Source organism: Canis lupus, chromosome 17 (assembly GCF_048164855.1).
Source record: "Canis lupus baileyi chromosome 17, mCanLup2.hap1, whole genome shotgun sequence".
NCBI classification, from domain to species: domain Eukaryota; kingdom Metazoa; phylum Chordata; class Mammalia; order Carnivora; family Canidae; genus Canis; species Canis lupus.
In genome coordinates this window covers 6,302,036-6,326,087 of record NC_132854.1, presented here as the reverse complement: position 1 = coordinate 6,326,087, position 24,052 = coordinate 6,302,036, and the positions used below count along the sequence as shown (strand labels likewise).

General features: G+C 39.6%; 1 long non-coding RNA gene across 7 annotated transcripts in view; it reads right to left on the bottom strand.

Moving 5' to 3' along the window:
* The window catches only part of LOC140607856 (uncharacterized), a 160,215-nt gene that overhangs the window by 24,615 nt on the left and 111,548 nt on the right, over window positions 1–24,052 (bottom strand). For 3 of the 7 annotated variants that reach the window (XR_012009772.1, XR_012009769.1, XR_012009773.1), the window contains exon 2: window positions 16,188–16,272. The exons of 2 other annotated variants lie outside the window; for them this stretch is intronic. This is a non-coding gene — a long non-coding RNA (uncharacterized lncRNA). Of the gene's footprint in view, window positions 1–681; window positions 862–1,403; window positions 1,492–16,187; window positions 16,273–24,052 lie in introns of those variants that run through there. 2 more of the 7 variants (XR_012009770.1, XR_012009775.1) reach the window with 2 other exon arrangements.

Sequence of the window (24,052 nt, the reverse complement as noted above, 5' to 3'; positions counted from 1 at the left end):
CTGTATGTTCTTCCTAACATTTCTGTGTTTCTACTAGAACCATTTAGTTCAGACTTTCTCAGCCTCAGCTCTAATGACTTTTTGGACTAGATAATTGTGTGTGTGTGTGTGTGTGTGTGTTGGAGGGGGATGCCTGTGCATCCCACTAGGATGTTTACCCACTAGATTCCAGGGGCACTCACTCTCTGCTCCCAGTTGTGACAACCAAAATGTTCCCAGACATTTCAAAATATCCCAAGGGAATGTGTATAAAGTTGTCCCACTTGAGAACCACTGAATTCTAACTGGATATCCTGCCAGCTCCTAAAACTCTATTTGGCCTAAATTAAATTCAGAGTCTTCTCCCAAACCTCTCTACTTTCCTTCCTCATTTCTACTAATTTACCTCAGTCATGCACACTGCAAACCTCTATATTATCTATGTCTACCTCAGCTTCCACTGCCAACCAATCGCTAAAATATGTGGTTTTGACTTTAAATCCTTAGTCACTCATTTCCAATTTCTCTCCCTGGTTCTGGCCTCCATTTCCTCACACTAATTCTCTACCTTTAATCCATCCTATCCAATGACACTGGATAAAGCTTTCTCAAAGGTAGCTCATATTATGTATTTTTTTTTCTTTTTTTATAGAGCCATCAGCACCTCCCTACCATAAGCCCAATTACATATCAATTGCTCACCCTTGCCTTTCAGGGCCTCTGCCATATGGCACCACCTCCCTTTCCAGCCTCATTTCACACATCTCCTCTACAAGTACCAACATGGCTGCTTATTGCTCATCAAAAATGGTCTGTGCATATGGCCCAATGCCTTTTACTCATGCTGTCACTTCAGTTGGTGAGTCCTCCTCCACAATTTCCCTTAAAAAAAAAAAAAAAGCTGTTTTACAAGGACAGTCAGAAATCCTACACTACTCACAAATCATTTTATGGTTGACCCAACAGCATGTGTTCACTTTCTCCTGAGTGCTTTTAACTGTTCATACTACTTCTCTTTATGTCGCTTGCACATCATCCCAATGCCATCTTTGTGGTGGTAACAGTGTCTTTCCTGCCAGCCTGCAACCTTACTGATGGCAGAGATTGGGCCATCCTCTTCATACCCCCTACAGCACCCAGCACTGCCATGTATACTTTAGATGCTCTTGATTATTCATCCAAATGAGTCATGAAAGAGCACTTACTCTCCTACTATCTTAATTAAGCAAGGAATGGTGAAGAACTGGCCTAAGGAATTGGCCTCTCACCTGTCTTGCTGACTCATTCCTCCTTACCCCATTCTCTGCCTGCTACAAAAGTAACCTTTCCAAACACAGGTCTGATCAGGGCAGATACAAACTTCTCTCTGTGGCTTCCAAAACCCTCTGTGTACCAGCTACCCTGTTTTGTCTCTGCCATCCTACCTGTAATCACACTGTTGTTACATGTTGGGGAGTTTCCAGTTCCAACTGTCATTCAGGCTTCTTGCCCTATGTGTTCTACACCTTTGCTCACATCACTCCTTCTTCCAAGAATGCCTTTGGTCAACCACATCCACCTGCAACATCTGTTCACTCATCACCAATGGGCAGGGAAAGCCCCTCTACTCCTAGTGAATCTCTGTCTTCTTTGGATACCCACTATATCCTTGTTTCTATCACAGCTCCTATGATACTTTGCTATGCTTATTTCTTGACATGCCTAAAGCCAACCACCATTGATATGTACATAGAAAGAGTACACAGTGTTTTACCAGATTTTGCCTTCCTGATGCCTAGCATAATGCCTAAAGTTGATGAAGATGGTATTGCTGAAAAATTGGATAGATGAATCCAAAACAGAAAATCAGCCTATTCTAGTTATTGATTAGGAGAATAAGAAATCAATATATAAAGTGTTTTCTACCAGCAAAAGCTATTTTATAAGACCTGAATATCTAATATCGTCAAGAGAAGACATAACCCCAAAGAGTCAATTTTCCAGTTTGATGCCATTTGTCAGTTTTAATTTTAAAAATTCTAAACTGCATTATATATTTCCCTGGCTTGGTCAACAGAATATCCAGGAAGCAATTTCACTGTCTCCATACTGGAGTTATTGTTATCAAAATAAGTTTCTATGTGAGTTTACCTAATTTACACCCACAGATACCATAAGAGAATAACCACCTCCTACTGAGAAGCACCAGAACATTTGCCTTTCCTTCTATTTCCAGCTCTGCCAGCAGCTATTACTTCTCATCCTGATAAGGTATCTATTTAAGGCAGTGCTCCGCTGCCTTGACCCCTCGCCCCTCATTTGCATCTATCTTATGACTCAGGGGAGCTGTCAGGACACACCAGAAAAGCAAATGTGTAAGTCACATACCTAACTCAGCATTTATCAATTGATACTAGCCTGAGATTACTATATTTCTGTCCCTGGAGAAAAAAAAAAATGTGTGGGCTTCATAGGAGCTGATTCCTGTGTGTGGCAAATGGTTTTTGTACACGAATTTCAGTGTTTGGGCTCCTGTCCTGGTTCTTAAAGTTGCCAACAGCCTGACCACTGGAGGTTCATTTGCCATTGGAAAAAAGGGGGCTGGATACAATTACACAGGTTGTTTTATGTTTACATTTTGTGTTCTAATCCTAAGAAGCTGGAAAGGAGAAAATAGAAGAGCAAGCCTCAAATTCCACATGCCCAAGTTAAAAGGATGTGAAAACTGAAATAAAAGCAAAGATGTTGCAATAAAAAAAGAAGAAAAACTTTTAAAATAGCACAGAAAAGAAGTGAACAGATTGGAGAAGATCAAGAATCTATAAAGAGATATAGAAGAGTTACATATAATAGAATATAAAAGTCTATACTTATAATTGAGAAGGAGATAAAAGTTTACCCTAATCTTCTTAGAGAGGACAGAATAGAATAGCTGAAATTAAGGCACAAAATGTTGCATGCTTAACAAAATAATTGTTTGCTAATAAAAGGAAATATAAGTTCAGTGGAAGGAATCTGTCCAAGAGAAGAATGTGGTAAAGTCAAGAATGTAAAGAGTCATGGCAGTCCCTGGTGTCCAGATGGTAATAACTAATATTTCCTGGGTGTGTTCTCTGTGGCAGGCCCCAAGCAGGGTATTTTCTATGCATTTTTCTTTTAACCTTCACAGTAACTTTGGAGATAGTAGCAAATATTTAGCCTAATTAAAGATGAAAAACTTAGGTGATTCTTTTAATCGTTGCTACAAGAACGCTGCATATGAACATCCACGAAATCTCAGTGGCATAGAACAATAATTATGTGCTCAAGAGTATTCAATGTTACACTGATCCGATCTGGCCTGCCTGCCACCACCACTCCCCGCCCTGCCCCACATACTTCGGCTGCACCTGCTCAGGTGTGTATGGCCAAATGCTAGTAAGTCAGTCACCTGTGTTTGGTGAGGGGCTAGCTGATGGCTGTTGTAATATAGCCTCAGCCAGATCTGGAGCAACTCACATGGGATCCACACATTCTAGTCTTCAGCAGGTTGCCTCAGGGATGTCCTCTGTGTGTCAATGGCAGAGGGCAGGAGTGCAAGAATGATTGGGTGCTTTTTCTAGTTTCTGCTGGCATTCCATTAGCCCCAGACAGTCACCTGGCCAGACCCAGAGCCAGAGTGGACAGATAAGGCAAGGTTACCTTTCCAAGAGTGTTGCAAGAGGGTGGGCTTAAGAATGAGTCCTAGATGCAATCAGTCCACTAAAATGTAGATGAGATCAATTGGGTCACTTGTCAAAGGTCACCAGCTGCTGGGAGCCTGGATTGCAACTATACCAATCTGGCCCCAATACCTACCTTTCACTGGCTACAGCAGACAGAGGATCCATAACGGGTCAGATTGAAGACCTGCAAGTCAGTTTGCAAATGACATGCCAACAAAGTATGGAGACACTGCAATTTTAGGGAGATGGAGTAGAAAATCCAATTAAAACCAACCAACCAACGAAAGAAAGAAAGAAAATCAAAACTCAGGTAAGATTGCAGGGATAAAGCTTTTATATGCTCAGAGGTTCTGAAGCACAGGCCTTGAAAGTTTGCAAAAAGAAACAAAGTCATTTAGCCGGGGAGGAAAAAAATTCTATGGAAGGAATAAAAGGAGAAATAAAGGTAAACGGTGAAAATCTAGGTTTACAGCATTTTTTTTTTAGTGTTATTAATGTCCTGTGGCTGAATGTTTTTTGAAAGTTTGTCCCCCAACTTTGAGGTATAATTGACAAGTAAAATCATAAGATATTTCAAGTGTACAATGTGATGACTTGCTATCCACACTGTAAGGAGCTCTCCCCTCCATCGAGTTAACACTGGATTTGATTTTTGATTGATGTCTTAAAAGTTCCCTTAAGTAAACAGATTTCCTAATACAAAATGCTACATACAGTAGACTTTTCTGAAATTTGCTAACAAAATGCACCTCAACAAATTCTCTCTAGAAATTTGGGGACTTATTCATATTCGCAGAGCCAACCATTTTTCTTGAATGAATTAGACTGACCATTAACCTTCTGAGTCACCTTCTGTCCCTAGAATTTTACATGACTTTGAAGGCAATGGGGTAGCAGAGGTAAATACATTTGATGACTAGTAGTGATGAAAAGTAGTCCTGATTGTCCGTTACGGTGGTGTCAGGGCTGAATGACATTAAAAGCAAGCAAAGGCTCTTTAGTGTTAATTTATCTAAAATAGATCCTTTTTGAAGGAACCTATGTGAGATTATTGCCACCCACATTCAGATTCAACATAGAATAAAGGAGACAAGGAACATTTTCCTAAGCTGATGAGTGACTCAATTTAATTTTATCCCATGGCTAACTTTCAACTCGGCATCTCGTCTGACAAAGCCATTTTCATTACAGGGCTCATCTGAATGTGACAACGACAGCCAGTCATATTAGTGTCATGGTCACCCGAACCTATTGGCCCTGCTGTTCTGACCTTTTGCCTTCAAAGTCTCTGACGTTTCCTTATCGGGTAAATTAAATGCCACACGGGAAAGTTGGATTCTTTCTTCTTTGAGGCAACTGCTCAGGTCACACAGGAATGTTGCCTGTTAATAGGATCAGCTCTGGAGAAAGCCATACTCTACAGCAGGGGATGCCAGGCTTCTCTTGTTACCATGGCAGCTGCTTCTACCTAACTTGTCCACACTTATCTTTGTCATATTATCATTAGTAATCCTGGTAGGAACACTAACAGTTAACCATGTTTGGAGTGCTGAATTGGGCACTGTACCCACCGTGTCTCATTTAATTCTATCACCGTTTCGGAAGCCATCATTATGGATATTTTTTTCAAACAAGGAAAGTAGAATGTAAAGAGATTGAATAATTGCTTCAACCAGGACCTGGCAGTGCTTGTTGTCAATTTTAAACTATGGTCCTTTTTTCCTATCTGAGCCTACCTTTTTCCTTATTTTTATACCTTAACCTCAGAAAATAGAGCCATAGGTCAACAAGGTTCAAATGCGGGGCGCCTGAGTGGCTCAGTGGTTGAGCATCTGCCTTTGGATGTGATCCCTGGGTCCTGGGATCACATCCCACATCAGGCTCCCCACAGGGACCCTGCTTCTCCCTCTGCCTATGTTTCTGCCTATGTCTCTGCCTCTCTCTCTCTCTCTCTCTCTCTCTCTGTGTGTGTTTCCCATGAATAAATAAATAAAATTTTTAATGAAGAAGAAGAAGGTTCAAATGCTAAGGCTCTTCTATGGTTTGGTGTTCACCTTACAACCTTTAAGAAGTCAGACAAACTCCTTGGATCATAGAAGCTGGAAGACCAGGGACTCCATTCTGGTTCTACTTAATTATGTCATTGTCAGCAGGTCACTTACCCTTGCCCTGCTGGTGTCCCCATTTCTCCGAATGAGGTTACCGTCTTTGCTCTGCCCTCTTCTAAGGGTATTTTGTGAGGACCAATGAGGAAAAAGTAGGTGAAAGTACTTTGCAAACTGTAGAGCAATGCACATATGCTATTGTGATTTCTGCCTTATTAATCTCCTGCTTGGGCCTTGGAGCAGCTGTGGCATGTTCTGTTTCTAGAAAGGATGCATAGCTGGGCAGTCGGGCTAATATTATTCCACCTTTAACTAGATTACCCTCCTGCTGACCCTCTGCTCCTTTCCCATGCATATTGATTTATCTTTTAAAAGCAAAACAATATGTTCTGGCCACTTCCCTCCTTCAACTGCACTTGTTACTCTGTGCTTGCCAGTTGTGTATGTGCACACATGTGTGTGTGTTTGTGTCTGTGTTTTAACAGGACTCAAGGAATGGAAACCAAATGCACACATCACCACCAATTAACACGAGCTTACATCTCTTGTAAGTGATTTTTTTTCCTCTCCCCTTCAAAACACAAAGGGTATTTGCCTTCCCTAACTTTTTCTAAGCCCTATGCTAAGGGATGCAGAGGTTCTGCCCCTAGGAGCAAGCTGTAACTGCTCAAGCGATAGTGATGGTAGTTTTTAAAACTTATTATTGTTGTCCCCAGGGTCTCATGGAGGCATTCCACGAAATCTGTTTACCCTAAAGCTATCTTGCTTTGAGACTATCTTTGATCTAATGCAAACTCAAATAGAAGCCTCCTCTGACCCCAAGTGAGGAAAACTATAGGGTGACCAGCTATCCTGGTTAGCCAGGGACTGGCCCGTTTTTGACACAGAAAGCCTTGCCACAGCAGACCCAGCCCTGCACACAGGGGATGCTCAGGCAGCTGGAAGGGGAGCAGTGTGCTTCCTGGACCAGCCCTGTGGCTGTCTGCATATCACGGGCTCCACGCACAGTGAGGCATTTTCACCCATCCTGCTTGCCTCAAGCCTTTGGGGAACCGTGTTTTTTAAAAAACAAAACTAAATAAAACAATATCAATACTTTATTTTTGCTCTCACAAAACACCCTTACCCTGCCTCCCTCACCCCCGCCCCCGAAGCTGCTGCTGAGCCAGCAAGCTCCCACCTAGAGGACACCAGCCCCAGGGTGGCTCTCTGTGCCCTCCAAAGTCACTCTGGGTCCCTTGCTGCATATTCAGCATTCAAGCCTCTTTTTTTTTTTTTTTTTAAGGTCTTATGTATTTATTCATGAGAGACACAGAGAGAGGCAGAGACGTAGGCAGAGGGAGAGGCAGGTGCCTCAAGGTTGCACCTAACACGGGACTCTATCCCGGGACCCTGGCTGACGACCTGAGCCGCCCAGGTGCCCACATTCAATCCTCTTGATAAATGAGTCTGGTTTTCTTGTTTGTAGCTCCCCCGGAGCAATGAAGCATAAACGTCTGTCACCCGTAAAGTACAGCTGCAAGAAACGTGCGGGAGTGGTAAGGGGATGGCACAGGCCGGGGAGAAAAGCGTCTCACCGAGGAGGAGGACGCGCGTCGCAGCTCATCCCGGGGATGGGGCATCTATGCACCATCAATTTAAAGTTCACAGCTGCCAGATAATGTCCCTTCATTTTCAAACGTTATAGGTTGTGTGTGTGGTTTTGCTGTTAAAAAAAAAAAAGTCAGTGGAGGATGCCAAAAGGCCACACTTTAAGGATAAAGAGCTTTATCACCTTCGCTCTAGAAAGATACACAAAGCAAAATCTGGAAGCCACATTAGACCGTGAGGGAGACAATGGGAGCAGGTGGCTCAGGGTGTGGGAACAGGAGCCCTAGCATTCATTAAACAGAGAAGAAGAAAGGGGGAGATCTGAGTTGAGCTCCTCCTGCTCAGTTACTTTCCCTAAAGAAAAGAGAAGGTGCTCACTGGGGAGGAGGGAGATCTGTGCCTCACCAGGCCTGGGGATGGGGGGTTGGGGGAGTGGGGGAGGGTGGGGGCAGTCCAGGTCCTCAACCATGAACAGCCAGATCCTGGCAGGTTCCTGGATCTTTAAACAGAGCACAGCAAATCACAAGTAGGAAGACCATCTCTGTGGTTCGTGGAAGGTTCTGGAGATCCTGAGTGGGCATAACTGCTGCAGGACTACGAAGTCTGCCTGGGGCTCCACCATCTTCTTGCAGCCAGTAGGTGTATTTTTGTTCCTACGTCCGGGACAACCTTTGCATCATTGATATTTGGGATTGTATCAGTCATGGACAGTCTTGTCAGCTTGGTTGCTAGAACCAAGTACCGTGGACTGAGTGGCTTCAACAAACATCTGTTTCTCATGGTTCTGGAAGCTGGAAGTCCAAGACCAAGATGGCAGCAGAGTTGTTCTGGGCGAGGGCTCACTTCCCGAGGTTCACATGACTGTCTGCTTGCTGTGTGTTCACGCAGCAGAGGGAAATATCTTACTTGTGTCTCTTATGAGGGCACTAATGTCCTTCATGAGGGCTCCATCTTCATCACCTAATTACCTCTCAAAGTTCCCAAAGGCCAAATGCCATTACACTGAGAATATGGTCTTTGACATAGGAATTGACAGGAAGGGGGCCACACGTGATCTGGCCCTCCAGGGAAAAAGGACTGACTAATAAGCCAGTACACACAGAGACATACCAGGAATCTCCCTACTTCCCCACCCTAGGAACTAATTCTTCCTTAAGGGAGTCTGTCTGGTGCTTTGCAGGATGTCTAGAAGCATGCTTGATTTCTACTTGTAAGACAGTAGTCAGCACCTCCTCCTGCCCTGCGGGTGACAAAAATGCTTCCAGGTATTGCCAGAAGTCCTGCGAGAACCACTTTTCCAGGCCATGAGGTAAGGAACGTGGATTTCACATGTCCTCCTGCCAACACTCTGCATTATTCACAGTTAGATGTACAGAGCCCAGAGAGCAACGCTTGTGTTTTCAGAATCCTGTATTTTCACTCAGATGCTATTTTAACATCCTGAAGGTTAAGGAGTTTAATTGATATTCCTATAAGTCTACAGTGGGCAGGACATTTAAACCTTTGGGTGGGAGCAGTCTTAATAAGTAGTAGGTAAGTTCTACCTTCAGGTACTGCCTTGAACTCTCCCACTGGAGTGACAGCAACTTTTCCCCTGAATTAAAAATGCAGTAATGTAACCAAAGGTGAAATTTGTCCCAAAAGTCTCAGTTTACCTGTTCAAACTGGGCCCTCGACTCAAAAAAGGGTCTTACTCAAAATTCTGCATTATTCATGCATAATGTCACAACTTTGATATTTCATTGAACAGAATATTTTTACTTACCGAATACATAAAAATAGCTTTGAGCTTGATATAGATGAAGGCAATTTGACAAACATTTGCTTATCCTAAATTATAGAAAATTTTCCTTTTTTTGGTGTGCTGCTATTAACAGATTTTTAAACGTAGCCTTCTAATGTAAAAAAAAAAAAAAATTAAAAAAATGTCCTGTGCTCTTCCAACCATCTGGTGTGAAATGACACATGGGTGGCAAACTGCTATTTTAAGCACTGAATGCATTATCTATAAGCAAGCATGATTATCTCCTGCATTGTAAATTTCCTGCTGTGCCACAGTAATTCTAGTATTTTCCTGGTCATGCACAACTGTATTGTATCTTATAAGCAGTCTATGTACGTTAAAAAGGAAAAAAAAAAAGCAGAGAGTTCTTTAATGGGGTTTTAAACAAAAAGTTTTGGTACCTGGACTTGGAAATGAAGACTCCAAAAGGCTAATAAATCATTGTTTGTAACTGAAACATACATATTTATTTAGTTGCTTCAAGCAAGGGAAGGAAAAACATCCAATTTAGAATTTTGACCCATTAAGCATCATGGCAGGATATGGAAATTTCTCTTTGGCATTTTTCTTTGCCCATTAAGAAAACAAAACAAAACAAAACAAAAACATCATTTACTGGACTCTTAAGTGGCTGCATCTTCTGTCTGACTTACAGCATGGGCGGCTGAGACCCAGACATGGCATGTGTTTATTGGAAAATTCACTGGACAGGACACTGGCACTGTTGGTTCAATGAGGCATTCATTTTGCTAACCAAGTTTTAAGGGGCCTACGTAGAAGGCAGAAGCAATAATCTGGGTTCATTTCTGAAGGAAGACTTGTTTTTCTTGCAAACCCACCTAGATGTTAGTGTGAAGCTACTTCCCAAAAACAGATGAGTGATGACAACTTCTATCCTCTTCCAAATGTTTAAATAGAAATGGATCTAACTGGTGAGAGAAAGAGCAGTCAAGATGCTGAAGGACGTTTTTTTTTTTTTTCATCCATCATCTTAATCCTCTATGTGTGGTCCTTTTCATGTTGACTAAAGATAAAATGAAAGTGATTTATACATCTTTATGCCCGGACTCAAATACAAATGCATGCTCTGCATCGGTTCCCTAGTATAAACTCTTCCAGGTTAGAGGTTAATCTTACACACTCAACAGTAAAATAAAAGCAATATTCTTCATTATGAATATGCCACAGATTAATAATTCTATTCACTTTGAGCCTGAAAGAGTCCATCAGTTGAAGCCCTACCTACTATGAGAAACTGACAAACTGATTTTTAATTTTAAACATCCTAGATCAGTTGCTTCACAAAGTTATTCTTATTTATCTCTCACAAGAATCTTGCAAAGCTGATGAATTATTCCCATGGCCAACCCAGGAACTGAGGCTTGTCAAAGAATAAGTCATTAAGAAGAGGAGGGATTTTAAAAGCCCCGTGATGATCAAACCCATGATCTTGCTACTCTTTACATAGGATCTAGTTCAGTAAGATGCCCACATGATATGCTCTGAACACTTACAGCCTCAGAATCCCAACATTCTCTCAATTCTGGGCCTGAGGACATTGAATGTTGGCATACCTGGTACAGGTTACAGTATGAGATGTCTAATATTTAAATATCTCAAAAGGACAGAAGACAATGATGGCTTCAAGAGAGACATATAGAATTGAAACATCAGATGATGTAAAGTATCATTCCATAAGATTGAGAAACTATGAACCTATTTCTATTTAATAGACCTAATTTAGCATTTAAAAAAAGGGAATACCCTGCTCTGAGAGTCTGAGCTGCTCCATAGAAAATGGTGAATGTTTGCCCAGGCACAGATTCACTGAGCCAAGCCAATGAATTACCAGTGCATGGACTAAGGAAAATCAAAATTGCTCCCATTCAAACACATGCTCTCTTGCTTTCTCATTCATACATATATATCAAGCCAAACCAACATTTTCAATCTTGCCTCAATCATAAGTACAAGAATAACCACCACCACGAGTCCCAGAACCTTCTCTCTTCTACTACTTACTGAGTTTCTACCACCAAACCAGTTCTGGGCACTTGAGACATGTTCAATAAATGTTTACCAAATGAGAGAATTAATGATGGATTCACACGTGAATAAATGTGTTTTATGTCATGGAGATTCAAGATGCTACATATTGTGACTTTTTTTAAATAAATGTTTAAGAGAATTGATAGTTTGAAACTGTCAAGGAAAGGTACATAAGATTTATCTCTGGCTAGAGGAGAGGCTAAAACACATTAGATGCCAAGTAAACATTTAACTGAAAGGAGAAATAGAATTATGGAGAAAGGATGTGCCATAGAGTATAGAGTTTATTCTGAGAGGGTTGCAGCAGAAACCCACCTGGTAAATGGATAGCTTAGCTATAGTCAAAAGAAAAGATAAGGAAAGCCTTGTAGTTCTGCCAATTTTCTCACTGTTGCTTAGCCATCACCTACTGTGTAATACATAATTGGCCTAAGAGACATGGGGGTGGGGTTCTAATCATGGAATAGTTAATAGTACAAAAAAATATTTACCCCAGAGCCTTTGGCATTGAGTTCTTTCCATTTTATGGTTTTAGTAGAGAGAATGTGATATTCATCACAGCCATATCTAAATTCCTTCAAGACGATGGAAACATAGGACAGCTTTCCAGGAGAGAATTTCATTCAGCAAGTTCATGGGCAGCCCTCCTGCCCAATGCCTGTCCTGACCCATCCCCACAGTGGACTTCTTTCTGAGACCCATCAACCATCTCATTGCATGTATGGTTCTTAAGCATATACTTGCTTGACTTTCTTTGTTTCCTCCCCACACTATTTCTTCCAAAATATTACCCAGCCAATTTTCTCTATTTACCATATTCCAGCTATTTCATAGTTCCTGTGTGTCTTGCCAGCATCCTGGTAGGTGTGTATCCTCAGCTCACACCCCTTAGACAAACTCCCACAAGGTATGTTCCTTTAGGAAAGTGGTAGAGGATAAATGCAGTCACTAATTCGGAAACTTCTATTTTTCCCCCCATTTCCTCTTTCTTTTAATTGCTCTGCTCTAAGCTCAAGTTTCTCAAATTGCCACATAAATACCCACTTCCCCAAGACCACTTCATTGCGTGTGGGATCACCACTAATATTGTGGAGAATTCTCCTTTTGGTTCTGCGCTCCCCCTCAAGCCAGAAGAGGAGATACTCCATTTATCAGGAACTTCCTGACAACAGAGAAACTATCTCTCAATGAGCCAGAGTGTGGAATGCCTCCCTGGGGACCTTGAGACTTGGAAAAGAAACTGAGATACTGGAATAATATGTGAATGGCAGTAGAGCAGTAGGGAATCAGCTTGACTGACTCTCTTGTCTTCCCCAAAACAGAATTCTGCTCCCACAGCATCTTCAGCCCACAGGCACCTACCCCTGATGCAGGGATCACACACACATACAGAAAAATGCAGTCTGACCAGAAGAGGAATGAGAGATAAAGTAGCTTGGGTTTTCTCAAATTTGATGTCTCCATAATGACAAATAGTTAATGAAATAGGGATTTTGGAGCTCTAGATCTCAGTCTCCTTTTCTGGTTCTTTAGCATTCCCAAAACACTCGCCAATAAACCAAAAGCCCTTGCCTAAAATGCATCTAGACAGGTGACACTTCCATAGGCAAATGACATCACGATTCAGAAAACATTAAAAAATATATAATTTAGGGGCTCCTGGGTGGCTCAGTGGTTGAACATCTGCCTTTGGCTCAGGTCATGATTACAGGGTCCCGGGATCAAGTCCCATGTTGGGCTCCCCGTGGGGAGCCTGCTTCTCCCTCTGCCTGTGTCTGCCTCTTTCTCTGTGACTGTCATAAATAAATAAATAAAATCTTAAAAAATAAATAGTAAAAATAAAAATAAATAAAATTATACGCACACACACACACAAATTTCACGTTGAGTTAGAAAGCACTTTCATCCTTTAAAACCTTGTGTTCTAAATTATAAAGTCTCAGTTAACTCTGAAAGCCAGCGTGCCAAGATGCTGAAGTACACTTTGAAAAGCTGGGAGCTTGCTAGTATATCTGATGTATTTAGTTGCAACACATGGTAGCTGCCTAGGTGAGAAGAGCCACAGAGGTCAGAAAATGACACTACATTCAGGACAGAAGAACGCATTAGGGACAAACACAGGCTCTTCTGGTGGAAAAGTGTGTACGGTAAAAGAATGGGATTTAAGGAGGGAGTCTGTGGCCATGAAAATTTACAGTATGATAGGATATAGAGAAGCCCTGACAAATGTATTTCAGTTCAAGGAGACACTCGCAGAGGTTATATGGTCCTACCTCCTGCTGGTCTACCAACCAAACGAAAACTAGGCACAGGCAGTGCTGGTCTCTACAACCTCCCCAATACCTCATAGCTAAGCTCATGGCTGAGCTGAGACAAAGACATGCATGTTTGGAATTCTAATCCAAAGCTCATTCAATGGTCAATGATGCCCCTTAGAAGGGAGAACGTTCTCCTTGGAAAGAAGAAAAAGATTTCCACAGCTCCTTTAAAATACAAAACGTGTAAAATAGAATTGAGCGCTTACAATTCAGAAAAGCCCTTGATCTACGAGCATATATCCAGATCACATCAAAGAAGCAAAAAGCAAGATCTCCCTCTTTGACTGGTTTCCAGCAAAAGAACAAAACATTGGGCTTTATTTTTAAACATTGAATTTCCACGGAGGGCTAGACCCCTTCTCCCTCAATGTCACTGGTTGTGAAAAATATGGCTGAAATCCCTTAGCTGTGAGTTAACCTGGCATGGTAACTCAACGTTTTTATGTCTGAAAAAAGCCAGCTGATTTTTCATCTTAAGTGTTCTAAAATGACAGACAGTATAAAATGTAATTTTGTAGATTGTATGTGCATCCCGTGATACATATTTAGATACCCAGAGCGGAGGTGTTTGAAAGGTACTTCCTGTCTTAGGCATCTCCATTTGGGGTTATAAATGTGGACCCCTACACATAGCATATGCTTGAGTAATTATAATTCTGTAGTCCAGAGTCTCAAAATCAGTTTCTAATTTTAGTCAGAAGCTACTCAATGCAAAACTAACAAGAGTGGTGGTAAAGGGGGAAAAAACAAAAACAAAAACCCATGCAAAGGAGAGCAGGGATTTGAGGTGAATGGAAGTCAGATTGATTCAGATAAGATGCACACAGGGAGAGATTCATTCTTTCTAGATGTACAGTTGCAAGAACATTAGCCAGTACACAGTAGTATAACCATCACAATTTAGATCTAGAACAGCCCCAACACCCCACAAATCTCCATCATCCCTCCGCAGTCAATCACCGCTCTCCCCAGCCTAAGCCATTGGTAAACACTGATCTGTCTCTTGTCCCTATAGTTACGCTTTTTTCCAGAATGTCCTATAAATGAAGTCATACAGGATTTAGACTTTTAAGCACATATGGTATCAGAAGAAGCAGGAGCCAGAGAACCACAATTGTCAAATAAAACAGACCCCAAAAAGATTAAAAAGTAGTAGGTAGGCAGAATGCAAACGGGGAGAGTATTTTATCCTTTAAATAAAGGGAAGTAAACATTTCAAGAATAATGGGGAGAGAGAAATGTGGGTGGGGGATGGAAGGCTTAAATTTTCCAATTCAGGCCAACATTTCAAGAGCTATTTTTCTTTCTCCCTGAACACCAATAGCAGTTTCTCTGTCTTTATTATGGTTCTTTGACACCCTCCACTAAATTATAGTTTTAATTAATTTCAACATCTATACATTGACACTTACTGGAGCTACTGGATATGGAGACTGCATGACTCATCTGTTCAGTTAGACTGTAAGGTCCTGGATGGCAAAATTATAGAAATTTCACCTTTGTGTCCAGCAGGGTACCTAGCACAGATGCTTATTGATAATCTGTCATGTGTCTGTGAAGAAATCCATTGATCAGAGAAGCTGATAGAAAGTATTTTAAAAAGTAAATCTGCAGGGATCCCTGGGTGGCTCAGCGTTTTGGTGCCTGCCTTTGGCCCAGGGCGTGATCCTGGAGTCCCAGGATCGAGTTCCGCATCAGGCTCCCAGCATGGAGCCTGCTTCTCCCTCTGCCTGCGTCTCTGCCTCTCTCTCTCTGTGTGTCTATAATAAATAAATAAATAAATAAATAAATAAATAAATAAATCTTTAAAAAAAAAAAAAGTAAATCTGCACCCAGATTTTCAAACAGTAAATTTCATTATAAATTTATTTAGATGATTCTTAATTATTACAAGAGCCAAGATGTGGAAACAACCTCGATGTCCATTGATGGATGAAAAATGAAGTTGTGGGATATATATATATATGTATATATATATATATATATATAATAGATATATATATATATTAATATTCAGCCATAAAAAGAGGAAATTCTACCATTTATAACAACATGGATCACTGTCCAAGGCATTATACTAAGTAAAATAAGTCAGAGGAAGGCATACTGTTATGATCTCACTCATATGCAGAATCTTAAAAACCTCACAGAAAAATGTATGAGATTTGTGGTTGTCAGATGTGGAGGGCAGAGGGAAGAGGAAATGGAAAAAAGGTACAAACTTCCAGTTAAAAGATAAAGAAGTATGAGAGATATAATATACATGACTAGAGTTAACATTGCTGTATAATAACATATGAAACTTGTAAAGGTAAATCCTAAGAGTTCTCATCACAAGAATTTTTCTTTTCATAGTATCTATATGAAAATATGCACGTTAGTTGAAACTACTGTGGTCATTTCACAACATATGTAAATCAAATAACCATGCTATTTGCCTTCAACTTTCATAGTGACATATGTCAATTATTTCTCAATAGAACAACACCAATGAGAAGATTGCTTGAATCATCCACCTTGTATTAGCTTTCCCTTCTCGGTCATTTTCTGGCTTGTATAAATAATTATATAACCTCTGAATTAGTACATAGTAGAAAAGGATCAATACTAGACACAGACAGATGAATATACCTCTGAGGAAACGAAATCATTATGGTTTGTGAACTATGAAATTACGTACCACCACCAGGCATATGCCAAGAGCTTCATGCGATGCTCCTTCAATAAGGCATCATTAACTTCCAGAACTCGGTGAATGGAGCCCCCTGCAGAGGGACATTTGTTTTAATGTTCTCCAATTACAATATGTTATTGATGTAGTCATAAAAATGATGCCGATGACCTACCATCAATTGGTCATGCACTAGAGGTAGCTTTCACCGCAATGCAAATAGATTCACTACACCTCAGAAAGGCAGCCAGTCCAGGGGTTGTGGCCAATGAATACCTCAGTCCAAGATTATCACTTAGGCAACTTGAAAACTCAACCACCTCTACCCTCAACCCATAAGTGGTTACATGTTAGGAGGACCATAGACCTTTCTGTTGCTTTTCTTCATTAATGGTGGAGAAACAACTGCCAAAGAATACAATAGCCATATAAGTCTCAAAATTTTAAAGCTTTGATGAGTTCTATCTGTCGCCATCACAGAATGAACAGCTTAGTAACTGGACCTAATTCTCTCCACACTGGTCCAGAGGAACATTCAGGGAAGACAGAGGAAAAATAAGAGGACATGGCTTCAGGTCTCCATGATATTATAAACATTTTTTCTCCTTGAACAAGAAGGTTGGTGCTGATAATTTTTTGTCTTCAAAAAGTAATTTTATCCTAAATATACTTCAAGGTTAAATTGCCCCTGAGGATTATTATTAGTCATTAGAGGTATACATGAAGACTAAATAAATTTTTCTTCTTGACAATATACTGCAGACCCTGATTAAAGGGAATGAGGTGGAAGAAGGATACCATCCTTAGAGGATTAGGACTGTGTTAATAATTCTCATAGTCGTGGTAGCCTTGATACATTGCTACTCACTGCTGGGCCCCGTAAATCATCTAAGGACAAACCCTTTCAAAGCTCACATAATCGAAATACCAAAATAATTTTAATGCTCAAACAAATTTAATGTGATTTTAATGTACTAGGTTAGTGCCTCCTCAAAAATGCACATCTATCCAGAAACTCGGAATGTGACTTTATTTGGAAACAGGGTTTTTGCAGATACAATCAAATTAAAACGGGTCATACTGCAGTAGAGTGAGCTCTAATCCAATGACTGGTATCCTTAAGAGACTGGCAACTTGGACAGAGACTCAAAATTGGAAGATTAAAAAAAAAAAAAAGAATTGGAAGATCTGAGGACACACAGGGAGAATGGCATATGACTGGTATCATGTGTCTACAAGCCATTTAAACAAAAAGAAAAATACCACATTAAGTGGATGGCACATATCTTGGCAGGAGGCAACAAATACGCTCTCCACATACATAGGATAAGTAGCAAGGACTCGGGTGGAACATTAATCATAACACTGACACTCCCAGGGACCCTGTCTCCTTACTGCTAAAACAAAGTCAACAGAAATCCTTGTGTATATCTCATGTATTTTTTTTCACATGGATATTTAAAAGGTCAAATAAAATGTTTTGAGGAAATGGCAAGTGTAAAGTTCTATGCAGATATAAATCGCTATTATTAATAACCATAAGGTTCATTTTGTTCTTTAATACCATTGAAATTTGAGAAAATAATTCTAAGGAAGTTGTGTAGAAATCATCACTCTTGAACTCTTGAACTCCTCTATAATAAACTGTTCAGCCTGGATCAAAAGGTGTAATAAATGTGCAAAGTACAAACAGATACAAGCAATCAAAAAAAAAAAAAAAACATTTACAATCAAAGGTCAGTCTACTTCTACAAGCAACAATGTATCTTACAAATTAAAAATCTACATAATGGAGCAAACATGTGACACTTTAGGATAAAGGCAAGGGGAATAATGTGTTAGAATTATGTATAAATACAAAAGGTATGCATAGATAGAATGTACTTTAGGGTTACTGCACATAGCATACATATCTTTACTTGGGGTAGTCTCTTAAAAAATAGGAAATACTATTGATCTCAACTATCCTGGTCAAGAAGATATAATGTGATATAATCCTCTCCTATCCAGGCTAAAATGTCCTATGTTATTTTTCCCATTAACAGCACTTGCCACCTTATTTCATACACTTTAGCTACTGAATATTTTTTACCACATTTGTAAGTATCATAAAGAACCGCACTTTGGTAATCAAAATAATCCACCCCGCTCCTCCTCTCAAGAAAACAAAACCTATTTCCCCAAAGACTATTCTCCTATCTTACATATCAAGCTAAATCAGTTTACCATTTCTTCAAAAATTTTAAGATTTAGCTCGGCAGTGGGAACTAGGACTCCATCTTTCAAGAGGAAATTTAATTAGTATTTATTGAACAATTATATTTTAAAACAATTGTGTGGCTCAAAAAAAATAAAGATATATAACATACATGGTAGTTTCATTGTAATCAACATCACAGTCAACTGTCTATGGCATTCAGAGTGAGTTTCGAAACCCAGATGAGTTAATGGTATTCCCAATGTCCAAACAGGCTCCCTTACCTGACGCTAGACTTCTCAAAAACTGTGTTCCTTTTAATTCTGAATCCACACTGTCACATAAGCCCAGCCGATTCTCACATCTAGCAGCAACCCGTTCATCAAAAAGGACAGATATGACAAAAATCTTCCATTTCCCTGCAGATCTGCCCTCTGCATGTCGTTTGCCTGCCTGCCCTTGATTCCATTCACCCATGTAGACTCTTTGGACCGTGGGACTCCCATCCTAATAGCAAATTCTCTGCAAGGTCATGAGTATCTTCCTTCTCATCAACTCCAGGGACCGTTTCCCAATCCACAAGCATCTGCCCTTCTGATTGCTTGGCATTCTTGACCATTCTTGACCATTCAGGTTCCTGAAACTTACTCTTCCTCTACTTCCTACTTTTCCATCTACTGCCCTCATCATTCCTCCCCAGGCTCCTTGCCCGCTCTTCTTCCTACACTCTATTCACAGAGGTAGATTCCCTTCAGCGTGCGTCTTCAGCTCTCTGCTCCTACCTCATAGACTCATCTGTTCTTCCATAGTTTTGACCTCAATCTTCACTGAAGAACCACACTCACCCCCAACTGTTTATAAGATTATCTTGAACAGGATATATATTGCCTGTTTGGCAATTGCTTTAAAATATTTTAGGGTAAACTGTGTCATGTCTATAGGTGCATAAGTTATTTTTTTTATTTGGGCTGCTTTGCTCTCATATCTTAAACTCATAACCTATTTGGTAGCTACAGCAAATGGTTTAAACACCATTACCTGAAAAATAAATAAATAAATAAATAAATACCATTACCTGAGTTACACAGATTACTATAAATTATGCCAGAAGTTTTTCATTGATGAAATAAGATTTGGTAGGGCTCACTATCTCTGCATGAGGCAGAAGATACAGGAGTCTTGATTCTAGAGCTATGTTTAGCATTCTTTCTCCCCACCCACCCAACTCCATCATCAGTCCCCTATCCCCGCTCACCTTGTTCCCCTGTTCCTTTGTACCACCTACAAAGAGAGGCCTTTATTTCCTGGCCTGACTAGATGTTTGCCCAACCTTCTATCAGATTACCATTGCATCCATCATTAGAATTAACCTTTCATGTGAAATGCTTATCAAAATGTGTAAGACAAAGTGGAGATGCCTCTGCACTTATGAATATCTGCATGACAGGCTTGCTTTTTCTTGCTTGCTAATAACATTTTCCTTTTGGGAGAATTTCAGTCTAATAGTTGCTATAATAAGATATAAACACATAATGAGAGGGATTCCCCACTGATCATTGATCAGCCCTGTCTTGGCACTGCCTTTCCCATTATGCTCCACTGTCCACCCTTGTTATAGGTTGAATTATGTCTCCCTTAAGTGGTGAAGTTCTAGTCTCTTATGTGAAGGTGACCTTATTTGTAAATAGGTCATTGTAGCGGTGATCAAGAGGAAGCCATTAGGATGGGCTTAAACCAATATGAATAGTACTCTTATAAGAGGAAAGACACAGACATCAGGGGAAGATAACCATGGGAAAACAGGCAGAAACTGGAGTCTTATTGCTGCAAGCCAATGAATGCATGGGGCTACTAGAACTGGAAGAGGCAAGGAAGGAACCTTCTCTAGGGGTTTTGGAGGAAACATGGCCCTGGTGATAACGTTCAAACTGTGACAATAAATTTATTTTTAACCGCCCATTTATATTTTGTCATGGTAGCTCTAAGAAACTCATGCAGTTCCAAACACTATTGATCCTGGTTAGCCTTCAGAATAAATTGATGCTCAGTAATTGCTTGTCATACAAACAACTGGTGATTGATGGGTTCGAGGTTCAGATCCCATTCACCTCATCTTCATCCTTTGTATTTGAGATGAGATTAATTATCCTATTGTACAGCTTTGACTCTTGTTACTCTCTTGCTCAAAATCTTTGAGGATTGTTACCTACATTTAGAACAGACTCAAAAGCTTCAGCAAAGTTCTCCAAATCCTGCTCTCCAGCTATTATTTATCTTCTTTCCTAGATACTAGAGTCTCCAGCCCTTCCCACAAAGCCCTATTGTCCACACCTCTACCACATACTTTTCCCCATCTGAACTGCCCTTTCTCTTACTTCCACTAGTCAGACCTAACTCATAAGCCATTGCCTGAGTAACAGCTTTTACAGTCTACTCTCCCAAAAAGGCATTTGCATCTCCCTGCTTCATAAAACCACAAGTATTTGTAGATTTCTTAGAACACTTTACAATTCGCTCTACTATAACACAGAATATGTTAACATTTTCTATCCTTTCCACTGCAATCTAAACTCTTTAAGTATTTTCATTTTTGCATGTTCTGCACTTGTCGTGCATAGGCAACTGGCATATCATGTAATATTGATTGAATTGAAAAAAAGTGAATTGTGGGTTGACTGTCAAATTCAATAGGCACATGTGAATGAAGTAGCAGCCTTCCTCCTTATCAAAGGGTGTATAGTCAGGTCAAGTCTTTATAAGTTACCAAGCAGGAGATCATGCATCAGAGATACAAACAATACTCATGCAATTGTTTTCCTTTGGTAATGTGATCACTCTCCATGCCCACATGCACATCCTGGTCACTATTTATGTCTTTCTTCTCAATTCTTATAAATGGAAAAAAGGAATAGGTTAGAGTGTGTATGCATGCATTTGTATTTATAGATATATTGACAAAAGTCAACTCACCATACACCTAAGATAATTTGCTAAAAAAGGAAAAGGTTATCAGAAATACTCCACTTAAAGAAAAGGAAATTGAGTCTTTTAACCTAATCTCCATAGAAATTTTGGAATTCTTTTGCTGGTATCATGCCGTGACACACAATCACTACAATCGGATATATATCTTTGCAACTTATGGGAACAATAAGCTTGATCATGACCAACTGGTGGAATGCCATTTTATAGAAATCTTCCAGTTTCTTAGTGTTCAAGTATTCCAGATACTATATGTAGCTGATTAACTGCACCTAATAGACTTTCCTCTCTTAGTTCTGTTTTGCTTCTGGCTCTATGGATTCATTCTGGCTCAGCTAATTGATGTTCTGTTTCACATGCTTAAAGATTTTCACATAAGAACTATTTTACTATTTTTCTGGAAAGAGTAAAACTTAAAAATAACTGGTATGTAAGATCCAGGAAATGACTAGAAGTGAGGAAAATGGGTCTGCAAATGTGTTTTCAACAAATAAACTCTTCAGATAAGTACTTTTATTATGAAAGTCAGTATCTAATATGGAACAAATGACATCACCTGTGAAGGGAAAAATGAATTTCAAAAAAATAAGGCAATCTAGTTTAGGTCATGCAAGTTCTAGAAATATGAAATGCTATGTGAAAAAGAAACATTCACTCTGGTGTGCCTTAATAGAACCATGGACTGTAAATTACAATGACTAATTCAGAACGGCTTTTAAGTTATAATTATGGATGATTCAACCTGAAACTGTTGTTTCTCCATTTCTACTTACCAACTTAGATCTGCACTCCTCATTTCTGCCTAACACCTATGAACTTCCAAGAAAATTAAGAATTTAAGAAGATACAACATCACTGTTTTCACCAATGCTGAGTAGAATACTTGAGTATTCAGAGTTCAGCCTTTAGCATTAACTTTTCACTCCACTATTATTGCTTTGCTATGGGAAAAAAATACTGTTAATGCCTTACACTTAAGTCCTTTGCTATATATCCTCATATCTCCCAAAGACTGAACTATAAATAATATCAGCAACAGGGCTCCTCCCTCTCCACCCCACCTCCACCTTGAGCTAGATACTCAAATAACAAAATCAGACCCCAGTACTTCAGATAGAGCCAAATATACTGGTTTTCTTTGAAAACAGGTTTAGGGAAGCAATGCAGACTGGGTATCTGTTCATTGTAAGAAATAAAACTTCAATTGTACCAGTTTTTCAAGAAGTTCTCATTTAATCTAGTTGGCTTGCTTAGGGATTAAACAACATCACAGATTTTAGAATGTGCAACCAAAAATTTCCTCAGAGCACCAAGTTTACCTGTTTTTAATTTTATTCTTTCGGTGATTTTCAACTTTAGGTTTTATCCATATCATGGTTTTCTAAGGATCAGGATGTTGATATCCAGAGGAAAGTAGTAAAACCCTGGTTATATTTGAAATATGTTCATTACAAAGAGTAGGATAAATTCAAATGCGTCAAAGACTTGTCTACGTATCAAACTAATTTTTGGAGACAGTGAGCATTTGATTTGCATTCCCTTGTACAGTGGGATTGGAACATGAACGTATTGGTTTGTCCTTGGCCTATTTCCATTATGTTTTCCTGTCCCCCAAAAGCATTTGAGAAAGCAAAAGCCAAATATTTACTGGCCCTTGAGAGGCTAAAGACAGACAGATTAGAAGTTAAGAAAAAAGAGGTACGGAAATTGTTAAAATCATAATGATGTTTTAAAGGAAACTGTTTCAAAGATTCTTTCAGGATAAACATTTTCAGTGGGTTGTATTAATCTGGAAAGATTAGTGACCTTCCTGATGAACATTTTTAAGGGTATGGAGGGCCACTAGTAGTCCTCTAAGTACTGTATCTACAGTCTCACCCACCAGCAACATAGTAACTTCATCACTATACATTATTTAAACTTCCATGGTATCATATTTATATGTATAACAATACTAAAATAAGAGTGGACTCAACGAAGTTTGTCTTTTCCTATAGGGAATTCCATTTGAGGGGCATCTGGGTGGCTCAGTGGTTGAACATCTGCCTTTGACTCAGATCATGGTCCCAGGCTGCCGGGATCAAGTCCCCAGTGGGCTCCCCACAGGGAGCCTACTTCTCCCTCTGCCTATGTCTCTGCCTCTTTCTGTGTCTCTTATGAATAAATGAATAAAATCTTTTAAAATAAAATTCCATTTGACAGTAGTACCTGTATTTGACTTCCTCCCCAAGTCTAAAATGTCAGTAAAAGTCAGACATAGTTATAAAAGATAAACAGTTATGTTACTGAATGGCCATGAGTGGATAGGCACCCTTAGCATTCAACTTCAAAGATTATCTTGAAAATTATGCATCATAAATGAGTATGCTGGGCACTGAGGGGGGCGCTTGACAGGATGATCACTGGGTGTTATTCTGTATGTTGGCAAATTGAACACCAGTAAAAAATAAATTAATTATTAAAAAAATTAATAAAAGTATCAGAAGGACAATAAATAAATAAGTATGCTCGAAAAAGCCAACTTTAAGTATGATATCAATTCCACATAACAACTGGAAATCCAGTTTCTAAAGATTACTTATTTATATATTTTGTATCATGTAAACCAAATATCAGAGATATTTAATGGTTTTGATTCCATTTCCATGCTGAGACATATTTTTTGTGTCTTAGTTTTAGTCGCTACACAGGTATA